We start from the raw sequence: 13,306 nt of genomic DNA, 5'->3' as shown, positions 1-13,306 counted from the left end.
TTGCCCATAGCAACCAGTCAGATTCTACTTTACATTTATGTAGCAACTTCTAGAAGATAATAGCTAGAATGGTTGTTATGGGTAAATACACCCCTATGACTCTAGTTGAGCAAGGAAACCCAGACATGCAGGAAGTAAAAACGGCATACAGATCGACTTGGGATCTAAGTGCTTCATTGGAATATAAGTCTTAATGAAATTTTCCAATAATTGCACAGAGAATAAATACTACTACTTTCATAGTTCAAAAGAAACATTTCTAAACCACAAACAAAAATCAAATAATCCTATTCAAACAAGAATTACAATGTAATTAGTGCTGCTTAATCTGTTTCCTCACTGTGCCTTGCTAGAATGCCACTGGCAAAAGAGGAAACTGCCAGTAAAGAAGAGGAAACGTACTGTAAGCCTTTCTGCAACAGATATAGGGGCTCACAATCAGCCCCAAAGCATATAACATAACATCAGGGGGTGCCAAGGGGAAGGGGGAGCGGATACTAAGTACCCGGCTTGGATTGTCCGACGCCGCACCCACCCCCTCTTACCTATCAACAGCCCAGCACCCAGGGGCTGCAGTGGGAGACTGCTTACTGCCCCTGAGCAGCAGCGTCTCCTCTACTCTGCTGGGGGGAGCGAACACGCTGATGCCAATCCCCCCCCCTTCCCGGATCTGCGCCGGGCTGATAGCTTTTTTTTTTCTCTCGAAGGGACCGATTAGGCCACGCCTCACATTATTAGGCCACACCCCTTCCCCAGGCCAGGCCTGGCATAACATACCCCTGATGTATTTTTAACTTGTTGCCTCACATTACAACAGTTTTTTTTACTTATCACAAATATAGATGTGATAAAAAATATGCCCCAGCATTCCATAAATCCCAAAGGGTATAATATACATTTCATGAATAATTTGCATGGATCAGGAACTGATATGGGTGGGTTATTGCTTGAGTCCAAGCACAATGGGCACCAAAGGGGCAGAGGTAAACTCTACGCGTATCACTACTGTACCAGGACTGAGATGTTCAAAATAAAGAGGAAACTTATCAAATTGTTTTTACGGTAATGAATATTTCACTCTGACAAACTGTGTTTGTGAGTACAACATCTGTTTGAACTTTCTATAAAGAAAACACAAGTCACATCTTAAATGTAAAAATAGTTACACAAAAATGTTCTACTCTTGGAGGCCACGAGCATCTGAAATGTCGACATATGAAATCCCAACATTCTCAGAATATTAACATTATAGTTGCATTTGTGTAATCCTGAAACCCTGCATATCTGCGTCCAGGTAATCCTGTAACCCTGCACCTCAGTAATCATGTAATCCTGCATCTCTACATCCTGCATTCGGGTAATTAATCCATAAACCTTGGTCCTTGCATCCTGCTCCTGGGCTATCCTGAAGTCCTGTTTCCTGTTTACTACTCAGGGCTGGCTCGAGGCATGTTCGACCAGTGTGGTTGAACAGGGGCGCCATCCCATAGAGGGCACACCCCTCCCAACATCCCAATTTGTTTTACCCGTGGCCAAAGTGCCCGCGGGTGGTCTGGTTGAGAGGTTTGGCACTCCCACCGCCACAGCTGTGTGGTGGTGCCGGACCCCGGAGTAGCTGTATGGATGCTGTCAGCATGCACGTGACATCCATTCAGTGCAGGGAGAGGGCTGGGGCAAGCCCAGCTAGTGACGGAGTGCTGAGCTTGCCCCCACCTTGACGTTACAGGGAGGCGTGCCATGTGGGCACACCCCCAAATAACGCAATATAGGGGCGTGGGCTACGGTAATTAGGCCACACCCCAATTTTTGGTCGCATGCGACTAGAGGGCAACTGCTACCCAAGCTGCACAGGACGTGGCTACTCCTGGAGCCGGCCCTGTTACTACTCCAGGTTACCACCACTCATTGCTGGACCTGTGACCACTGTGTCAGCCTGAAATGTTACCTTGTTTTACTATAGGTAGTGTTTAAAAGCAGATGCCGACATGTCATACCCCCCACACCCCAGACACTGCCCCTTCATTGGTGCGCTGATGACTCAACTACTACTGATCTGCGGTAAACTCTTTATGGGGCCCATTTATCATTCAATATTTGCGGTGTATTCCCTGAAAACACCCGGGGGATAGCTGCATATATTAACTATCCCTCTAATGTATTATAGAGGGATCACAGCAGATATCTCCAAAATCTGCTGCTGTCCCTCCATTTCTGCTGGCAGTGCAACCCTCATAGGTTTCTATGGGGGATGAGATGCTGTCAGATTTATCACGTTCTGGTAGATGGCGTAAGCGGCTGTAGCCTAGGGTCTACACATCGCAAATGTGTCCGGGAGAGGGTTCCGTAGGGACCCTCCCCCAGGCATGCCCGTGGCACATGCATGGTCTGTAGACCTCGCATACGCAAGATCCGCGGCACAGGAGTGATGTGACTGCTGATGCGGTTACTTCACTCCCAGCACATCGCAGGGACGGGCTCCTTTCAGAGCCCTTGCCCCTGCGGATACAATTTGATACATCCGGGCCAGAGCTGGCCCTAACCAATTTGGTGCCCAAGGCAAGATTTTGGCTGGTGCCCCCACAGATAATCCCATGCTCTCCCTCATAGCACCCCTCTCCCCTAACAGTACAAAAATAGACAGGTTTTGAAAGGAGGAAAGTTCATTATAACCCCAACTGAGAAGGCATTCTATAGGGCACAGTATCCCCCCACAGCACAGATTACATCACAGCACCCCTCTCCCAGCACAGCACCCCTCTCCCAGCACAGCACCTCTCCCAGCACAGCAACCCTCACAGCACAGATTATAGCCATACTTGCCTACCCTCCCATGACCTGCAGGAGGCTCATGATTTTTCAACTAACCACCCGCACCATCGGAAATGTGTTGGCACTGCTCCCGCATTACGCCCACTTCCTAGTTCCCATGGGAACGCCTCCGTCTGGGCAGCCACGCCCCCGGCATGCCCACCAAAGGGGACGTGCTGTCAATCACCATCGACAGCACGCCCCTTTTGGTGCGAGACCCATAATGACGGCTTGGCCGTCGTTATTCGGGTCTCACGCATGCGCACGACGGAGCCGCCTCTGTCATGCGCACGCGCACTTGGGCAACATCGACCCGCTTGCGAGCGCTCAGCTCTCACGAGCGGGTCTGAATCAGGCCCTCTGTTTTGTTCCTGAGATGTCTATCATATAGTAGATGAGGTATTATGGCACAACTAGCTATTATACTTATTAGCTACACTTTGCCAATCATAGGCGGTAACATATCGCTGGCAGGATTAGCCCCTTTAGGTATTGGTTAACAAGAAAAAGGGAGATAAAGTACCAACCAATCAGCTCCTGTCTGTTTACAGGCTGTATTTGAAAAATGACAGTTAGGAGCTGATTCAGACCCACTCGCTAGGATGCAATCGCTCGTAGCTGGCCGATATTTTCAATCTGCGCAAGATCGGGAAGCGCTCGCCCGCCCAGCATAAACAGCCCAGCTGAGTGTGTGACAGTTTGTGGGTGGTAACAGGGGCAGGCCACTAGAAACGGGGGAGTGGAGGTACAAACGCAGACGTGCCTGAGTGTTTCAACACCATTTCAGAGGTGTACATAATTAAAAGGCAGCGTCATAGAACACGTCACCTAGTTGAATTTCACACTGAAGTGATCGCAGTGCTTGCGGCAGGGTATAGTCTACCTCAAGCGCTGCGAGCACATTCGATGGTGCTCGATGTACCAATGGTTTCATGCACTTTTAGGATATTACGTGCGCAAGTGGGCGTCTTATGAATGGCTGGTGCGCGTCTACATACATAAAGTGATTGCACCCCAAGACATAGTGGGCGTGCTAATGCCTTGCCATGCGATCGCCTGGCTTGCTGGGGGTGCGCTGGATTTACATACGCTAGGAGCAAGCGTTCGCATCTAGCGAGCGGGTCTGAATGAACTCCTTTATCTCCATCCACTTTATCTCTCTCCAAGGCTAAAGCTGGGTACACACTGAAGCGATGGCCATTCGTTCCGGCATCAGAACGAATGCCCTTGAATGGGGATTGCCCTACACACATGAATGATCACTGTTCCGTCCTTCATTAACTTACTACAGGTTGCTAGCGATATCGCTAGGTTTGCTGTGCAGCACATCAAACCTGGCTACCATCACTAGCGACCGTGGGAGCGCACAATCACCGGTACACACTGATCAATGTAGGCAATTTGTCGTCACAAAACGGTAAATCGGTCCAACATTGCTCCAGTGTTTGCCCACCTTTAGTACATAGACCCCACAGCCTGTAAAGTGACAGGAGTTGTTTGGTTGGTACTTTGGGCCTGATTCAGAGCCGCTCGTAAGCGGGCGCTCGTTCGCTCCGAGCGATGTTTGCCCAACTGCGCATGCGTACGGATCGTTATACGCATGCGCGAACCAGTCAGTGCGGTCGAAATTCATGTGCTCGCAAAATAGCGAATGCCTGATAATTTGAGTGACAGAATGAGGCGTATGTGGGTGGTAACAGGGGAAGGTGCTTGAAAACGGGGAGTGGAGATCAGAACGCAGGCGTCAAAACGGCATTTTATGGGTGTGCATAATTAAAACAGCAGCGTCATTGACCACGTCACTGGGTTATTTTATAGCCAGAACTGCTCGCAAGATTGTGGTAGGAAAAACCAACCACAAGATTAGCGAGCAGTTCATACGCTGGTCGATGTACTCGATTAATCTAATAAGTAGCGGGCATGACATAGGATGCGAGCGGCCAGGGGGCGTATTTATCCAAAAAACGACCGCATGTTTTGTTCGCTCGTTCAGACCTAGAGGCGTGAACAGACCGCAAAGAGCGAACGGTTCATTTGAATAGCCACCCCTATTTTCTGGACGAGCGAGCGCTAATTGCGTCCGGCTCTGAATCAGGCCCTTTATCTCCCTCCAAGGCTTCTTACATAGACCTCAAAAAGTCTTATTGGGCTCTTCGCCCTTTCATAAATATGCACTTTAGTTTGTAGGTTCAAATAGGGTTTTTGTTAAATTTCTAGAAAAGTAAGATGGAAAAAAGACTACCAACAAGAATAAGTCACTCACTGTACACATAATCAAATGGCTGCCTATTAACTCACTTTCTCTGAAACGCTCTGAAACCAATACCCTTCCATTTACGCCTGCTGTGTACATATATTGTACAACAAACAGCAAGTCTCACTTCTCAACCATTGATTTATTTGTGCTGCTAATTGTATTTCTGAATATATCTACTGTCTACACTGTTTAAGTCACAGCTCTGTGTTTATTGAATTCATATACATGTATGGATACGACACGGATCATAGCAGGAAAGCAGAATATGTTAACATTATTCCATTCATATTAAATTATGCAGGCATCTTTGGAAAGAAACAATATCAATTATTTTTGTGGAAAATTCAGGGTATTTTCATATAGGTCTGCCAAGCTTGCTTCTTATGCCTGGTACACAAGGGTGCATTTTTATTATTACTGTGCGTTCTCAAAGCCTATCAAATGTGCTTTGCTGTAAATAGTCCAAAAATAATGTAAGGGAATTGACATGCTAGTACTTTCCTTTAAGAAGGTAACACTAAGCCATAATGGTCAACTTAGGGCCTGATTTTGAAGAGGGTATTTACTAAAGTGAGCGTTTTTAGAAATGGAGATCTTGCCCATAGCAACCAATCAGATTCTACTTAATTATTTAACTAGCACCTTCTAGAAGATAATAGCTAGGGGTAAATTTACTAGTTTTTAGAAGTAAGTTTTAGAAAAGATGTTGCCCATAGCAACCTATCAGATTCTGCTTAACATTTAACTAGCACCTTCTAGAAGATAATAGCTAGAATCTGATTGGTTGCTATGGGCAACATCTCCACTTCTAAAACTCACTTCTAAAAACTCTCACTTTAGTAAATTTACCCCCTAGAATCTAATTGGGTGCTATGGGCAACAACTCCACTTCTAAACACTCTCACTTTAGTAAATATTCCCCTGAGTTGGGATCAAAGCAAAATAGGTAACTTTGCACCTGGAACAAACCATGCTGCAATGCAATATTTTTTTTTTTTTGCATGCAGTTTAAATACCTGGTGCTTTTGCATGAAACCCACAAATGCTGGACAGCTTTATTGTTACATTTCAATATAGATTTGAGTCATAGATGTCAGAATAGGGAGGGGGGGGGTGAGGACCCCCCCCAAAAAATTTGAAAGGTGCCACTCAGGGGCGTCTTAAGAGAGGAGGGGGCCCGTGTGCACTCCTCGTGCGGGACCCCCCTCCTCTCTCCCTGGTGGCCGACAGCCGACTGACGCGGCCACCGGAGCCTTAGTAGACTTCGGGCACTAGAGTGTGCCCGGAGTCTACTGCGCATGCTCAGAACGCTGGAAAATGGCCGCAGTTGTAGTGTAGCCGGCACTACAGTCCTCCCCGCACCAGGTGTCACAGACTCCACTGCCGGGTAGAACTGCAGCAGCGATACTGGCTGTTCTAGGCACCCTTCTTCTAACCAGTAGCAATGGCCATGGGGCAGGAATGGTGCCGCCCCCAGGGCCCTCTGCACTGTGCTAAGGTACAGGTCGCACGCCCCTGGTTACGGCCCTGTCTGAGTTTTTTAGGTCTCCCGGCATGACAAGCTTCAGTCAAAATAGTTTCACTTTCTTCCTGTCATAACCAACCCCTAACATCCTAGCTAAATGTATGCTTAGCCTATCGTCCTGGCTAATCCCTGACTCACAATGTTATTATTAAGGGTCACTGTTACATAAAAGATTCCTCACAGAAGTTGTAAGAGAACTGACTGTCTCTCATTGTTCACTACTTTGCTGAGAGAGCAGCATATTAACTGCTGCTGTGAGTAGTTTTGCAGGAAAGATTAATGCACTGCCTCCAGCCACAGGGCTCAGAAGACATCTAGTGCCAATGCCAAAAACACCATCTACATTAGCTAGCAAGAGCAAGATAATCCCTTCTTGTACACATTCTATTCAACTAATGAATACTTAAGTGCTGAGTACTCTGGGCCTCATTCAGAAATGTACGCATCTCCGATGGTGAGTCCTGAGTTGTCGCACACAGTGCCCCCTGAGCCACAGTCTGGTTGACAGGTTTTGACTATTTGGGGGCCATGCCGGCCTCTGTTCTGGAAAACGGGTGTGTCGCGCCCGTTTACTGAGAGTGCCAAGGCTGCGTCTACCTGGCCTTGGCTACGGACCTGCGTGGGCCTAATCTGAGTAACCTCGGGGTTATTCAGATGACCGATGGTGTCGCAGAAGATCCAATGCTGCTTCTTAGGATGCAGCACTCGGATCTGCAATGCTGTCAGGGCGCCTCCTGCTGCATTAACACATGAATTGCGTCCATCTCGGAATCAGAACCAATATGTTATAATTATAATACACAGAAAATATTCAGATCCGCCGGTAAAGCCATGGGGCCTGCAGTTGTAATGCGCCCCCAGATCCTTTGGTGATAATTGGTAAGCACTGTCTCTTTAAAAGAGATTGCACCTGTCTTTTATTAGGTAAGATTAAGGTAAACTGTGGTTTTGTTCAGGAAAATTCTCACTGATCTCCCTGCATAGTTCATCAATACACTTCCATTAGCCAGACCTTAGGGACTTAGTTTATAGTCATATAGTGAGAGCCTTTGGTGTTCTTAGGGTTACCATGGAAACTATAACCAGGGAGTACACGCTGTTATCCCCTTGGAAACGACGATGGAGAAATCTCTACGCAAAGTGGCAGCGCCGTTTCTTGAGAACTTAGCATCAAGTTAAAACAAATACTTAGTGCCACAAGTCTGTTCCAAAACTGGGAGGAGAAAGCACAGTACATTAGTTATCTGTAACAATGCATTAGAGAGTAAAGTCATTTCAGTTATATGTTTCTGTAGTTACAGTGAAAGCCACTTCCTAAAATGCACTGGATACTTTCCAAGTGTAAAGCTCTATGGAACAAGCTGGCAATGTATAAGTAATGATAATTAAAAAAATATTATTATTATTATTATATTTAAAATATATAAAAATGTGTCAATAGAGTTACCAGAACTTTCAATATTGGGCTTATGTCAAAAGGGGCTCTTAAGATAGGTACACACTAGGATGACGGGCTGGCTGTTGGCTGTCAGGCCGATCGGCCGTCCTATCTGATGATTGGTAGGTGCATACACACTTACCAATCTTTGGCCCGATATGTTGTGCCTAATGTCAAAACTTGGCGGGCATTTACATGTGCCTGCCCTGTTGTGATGTCAGTTACTGGCAGCCTCTGCAGCAAATGTGCGGGTGAAGCCAGACGACCTTGTGTGGCTGGTAAGTAATCAAGCATAAGCTGATGCTGTCGTAATATCTTAGTATGATATCTTAAAGTTTCAGTTTGAATGTCTAAAACATCCAGCGTTTGATCTGTCAAACAATTCAGCCAGTGTCTCTATGTTACCAAATAAGAAAAAGTAAACCAACAATAAGGAATGAATAACACATTATACTTCCCCATAGACCCTTGTCTGGCTTGGGGTCTGTTAAATTGTATCTGTACATTTTAAGTTTGTATCGTGATTGGATAATACTTCCTTTGTCACTTTCTTGTAGTGTGATACGTGTATCCACGAGTCCTTTGAACCTGGGCTCAAGAGACTTTCTCACGTGCTTCTGTGTGACCACCCAGTCACCAGGTTTCAGCTTATGAGTGCTTTCACTGCTGTTGGGGTCTGGAATAGAAGCAAATATTCAGTGGTGCAATTTGGTTAGTTCCTGTTGTATATGCATCACATTTTGGGTTAAATGTCTATGCTCATGCTGAAGTTGCTCATAGGAGTGTTTCTCAATGAAAACAAGGCTATGAGCAAGCATTCTAGGCATGTTTTATTAGTCTCTGCCATGAGTTTCTGTAATTTTAACTTGAGTATAACGTTAAGACATTTGACGCACTTTGGGGGTGGTACGGCGTGTGGAAGGCCTGTGTGATGCCTAAATCTGTCAGTATTCTACCTAGCACCTGTGAAGTGGCTGCCTCTATCGCTTTCAATCGCTTCAGGTAATCCAAATTGGCGCACAACCTCTTGTAACAACTTTCTAGCTACCGTCTTGCCATGCCAATTAGAGAAAAGGTCCGTGCACACTAGGCTATACTCATAGCCTGAACACTTAGGTTAGTTGTATGAAGTCTATCTGTATTCCCTGAAAAGGGTAACAAGTCTGGGGTGTACTTTTTGGTGGCACCTTGACCACCTTGCCAGGGTTGTGCAAAGCACAGAGAGTACACCCTGTGACATAGGCCTGTGTGGCTTGGCTGAAGCCTGAAGCTAGCCAGTGCTTCTTGGCTATCCTCACCCTGGTGTCTCTGGACTGGTGAGTGATGGTGTAAAATTTGAGCTAGGACTAGGTATAGGGCACGTAGCAGACAGAGGTGGTGCTGATCCATCCATCTGTTGCCCTGCAGTTGTGCTCCTTGAATTTCCCATTCCTGTCTTTCCTTGTCTGGGACCTGGCTCTGAAGCTTGACCAGTAATGTAGGTCTAGGTCCAATGTATCTGAAGTTACTGCTACCATTACCATTATCTGGGTGTCCGGTAAGGGGAGTACTGCGGCCTGTTTGGCGGCACTATCGGCTAGAGCATTCCCTTTTACTTCTGGAGTGTTCTCCCTTGTGTGCCTTGACCTTAATTACTGCTAACTTTTTGGGCAATTGAAAGGTAGCAAAGAGTGTCCTAATACAGTCAGCATGTTTAATTGGTTTGCCTGCCAATTGAAGTCCCTGCTTTATCTGGTGCAGAAAAAGAAAAAGTTAGTAATTTCTATTTGTCTTTCTGAGTCACTGCCTTCTTTATTATTATACAAACAACTGTCTGTTTGTTCTCTGCCCTCTTTTGAATCCAGCGGCAATAGCGTAGCTGGGTTCAATACCATCCATCTTTTAATAGTCACATTAGAGGGGGTGAGTAAAGCCACATACACACTACACGATTTGTATGAACGATATGGAGGATAACGATATCGTTCAACAGTATATCGTTCAGTGTGTATGCAGTGAACGACCAACGATGCGCGCTCCCGCGGGTCGTTAACGATGTCTTATGTCGTCCATACATGCAGGCCAATCTGACGACATCGCCAAGAATTGCATGTTCAGAGATGTGGCAGGATGACTTCACTGAAAGATATCTTTCAGTGTACACCCAATATCGTTTGTCCTGCACTACAGAAAGTTCCTCATACTTAGTGATTCTAGCTGCTGATAGATGTTTTATTTGTACATGATTGAGAATCTCTGTAACTGCTTGTGGTACTTGTATAGTCAGTAGGTGCTGCTCTGGTCACTGGATCTAATTGCAATGAGTAGTAGCCTAAGGGGTCTATTTACTAAGCAGTGTTAGGAGACAGAGTGAAAAGTGATAAGAAAGTGATAAGGTGCCAGCCAATCAGCTCCCAACTGTCATCTCACAGGCTGTGTTTGAAAAATGACAGTTGGGAGCTGATTGGCTGGCACCTTATCACTTTCTTATCACTTTTCACTCTGTCTCCTAACACTTCTTAGTAAATAGACCCCTTAAGGTTTTTATATTCCTCCTTGTTATTGTATACCTGTGTCTGATTTCCCCCCTGGCTGGGAGGACCCAGTGGTACTAGGTATACTGTCTGCGGTTTCTGAGACCTTCTTTCTGCATTCTCTTTCTGATTATGGGCCTGATTCAGCAAGGAACGCATAGATGCAGCCACACGCACTCGGGAACTGCGAGAATATGCTAATGAATGCATACGCATGGCAATCGCAGCACAAAGCTGCAGACGCCCAGCACTACATAATGCTGCCCTCTTTACTGTCCACTAACGTCCGTACTGATGCACAAGGCTGAGAAAACATCGGGAACATCGAGTAACACCAGAGCAGCACACAGACTAAAGGTAGACCTGACCCTGGCGCAGGAGTTGAGAGCCTTCCAGCATGCAGAGGGACGCCACGCTGCGTCCGTCATCTCAGTGGCTAATTTATGCACACTCCTGTAATGGGGTGTGAATGCACTGGCACGCTTGCGTTTGGCCGACCGATCCCCATATCCACCCACAAACGGCACTTCCTGTCAATCACTTTTCCCTGGGTCTGCATATTCACTGCGCTTGCTTTTGCGACCCAGACTGTGAACAACGCCAGATTGCGTGTGTCTGCATCCGTTCGTTCCTTGCTGAATCAGGCCCAATGTTCAATAGCTCTCAATATAGTTAGTAGCACACCAGGTGCTAGTGTGCCTGCTTCTGGTCTGCTGTGATATAATTCTTCCATTACGGCCAGTAAGAGCCCATTAAGAAGAGCTGTTTTGAATACCCTAATGTCTCTGGGGTCCTGTGTGTTAAAACCTTTGTCTGTATGTCTTCTATATACCGTGTCATAGTAAGACTGTACACCTTCATTTTTGCCTTGTCTATGCTCCTGTGCTGTGGGTGCATTTTCAAGCATCTGATTACAGAACTGTTCACTTTTACCTATCCAGAGATCTCCAGAGGCATCAGTCTTCTGAGCCTCACCTACAGCAGGAGCATCTCCATGTCCTGGTCCCTGAGGGGGATTCACAATGGCAATCTGCTGGGCAATAGTCTCACCCACAGAGGCCTTTGTAACCCTTTCTAAATCTAACCAACTGGCACTATATACTGTCCTTAGTCTTCTCATTTGCCTAAGGAACCCCATTGGTTGCTGTTTGATGTCAGGATTAGCATTTAAAATAATCATTAGTTCAGAATTACTCCATGGCTTGTACCATGTGGTAGTTCTAACCGGTGCTGGTATAGCAACCTCTCCATAAGATTGATCTGCCTCCACTGCAGGCACTTTTGCAGTTTGTGAACAGACTGGGTACAGTCTAGTGGGGGGTTCTACAGAATCATAAGTTGGTGGTGCAGATGCCACAGATGAGACATTGGGAACCTCCTGGGCAGGAGGGACCCCTGGCCTTCTTGTTTTGCACATCAAAAGTGAAACACTCTGGGACATGGGAACCTCCAGTTATATCTGGTGGTTTTCTTGTTTTTCAAACCCAATGCATTCGTGTGTACTCCTTTTAGTTAGCCTTTCTGATTGCTTAGTTGGTGGCTAGCAGGGTTTACAGTTATATGACCAGCGTTGACCACATATCATGCAAACAGTATCTCCTGCAAGATTGCAGTGTCCACATCTAGGGCACTTCCAATTGGGATACCCTCTCTGCCTATTATGCCCCCTCTGTCTGAGTTCTAGTGCTACTGTTGCACATGTATTTGGTGTATCTATTGGGCAGGTATCTCCAATATCCTCCATTCCCATAGATGACATTTGATCTTCCATTTCCTCTAGCTCTTTCGCGTACTCTAGCAATTCCCGTTTTCAATAAAAAAATCAAGCCTCTGGGTCAGTCCTTTGCGCGTCACATACCGTAACTGTGATGCTTTAATTTTAAATCCTTCAGCTTTTCCAAGTCAAGGGTGCCTTCGTTAGAGATACCAGCTCACTGAAATAATATTCTTCAGCTTTTTCGAGTCTAGGGTGCTCTCATTAGAGATACCCACTCGCTGAAATGATGTACGCATTCCCTTCAAAGATTCCTCGCTGTGGACACACTTCATTATGTCCATGGAAGTTCGAGGAATCTCTACACCTGAGGGATGACTTTCTGAGTTCCCCATACTTAAGTACCTCTAAGTATGTTTATCCAGGATAACATCAGACCCCATGAGGTTGATTTTCTGAATCTAATACTACTCCTGACCAGAGTCTATCCAAATGGTGTCTACAGAGAGGAAAATGGCAATTTACAAGGATAATAGCATGGCATTGGCTAGTGAGAAATATACTACCTGCTCCTTCTCTGTTTTCTAATACAGCTAAAGACACACACTGATAACAATACATATATTTGGGTTTTACTTCTTGCTGGTGCCTGACTGCAGCTCTGTGAGTTAGCTTGGTGCGATCACAGATTAGGTCACACCAGGGTCTGTCTATGTCTGTGGGTTTGTGGACAAAATTACAAGTTACTAGTATAAAAAGGTCATTACCTTCTTCCTAGGTTTCTGAAAATAGGGGCACTTGTCCTACAGGACTTATATCATTACGGAAATATCCTCTAACACCTGCTGGCCTGACCAGAGTAATTATTGATATACACTTATAACAGGTTTTTAGCATAACATGCTAACAACTTAAACAGGTCCAATATATATTGACATGCGTCCTGACCCTGTTGCCCAATATTAGTCACAACAGGAAACTACAGGAAGCCTCACCAGATGCAGTGGGTGGGTTTATACACCGTCACTTGATTCAACTGGTCATTGAGATC

At 45.9% G+C, this 13,306-nt stretch overlaps 1 protein-coding gene across 1 annotated transcript in view; it reads left to right on the top strand.

The window, feature by feature from the left end:
• Positions 1–13,306, top strand: part of SHANK1 (SH3 and multiple ankyrin repeat domains 1) — a 618,796-nt gene that overhangs the window by 253,637 nt on the left and 351,853 nt on the right. The gene's annotated exons all lie outside the window — the stretch shown is intronic.

Source organism: Taudactylus pleione, unplaced genomic scaffold (assembly GCF_031769625.1).
Source record: "Taudactylus pleione unplaced genomic scaffold, aTauple2 ptg000301l, whole genome shotgun sequence".
NCBI lineage: Eukaryota > Metazoa > Chordata > Amphibia > Anura > Myobatrachidae > Taudactylus > Taudactylus pleione.
This window is presented reverse-complemented; position numbering and strand designations above follow the sequence as displayed.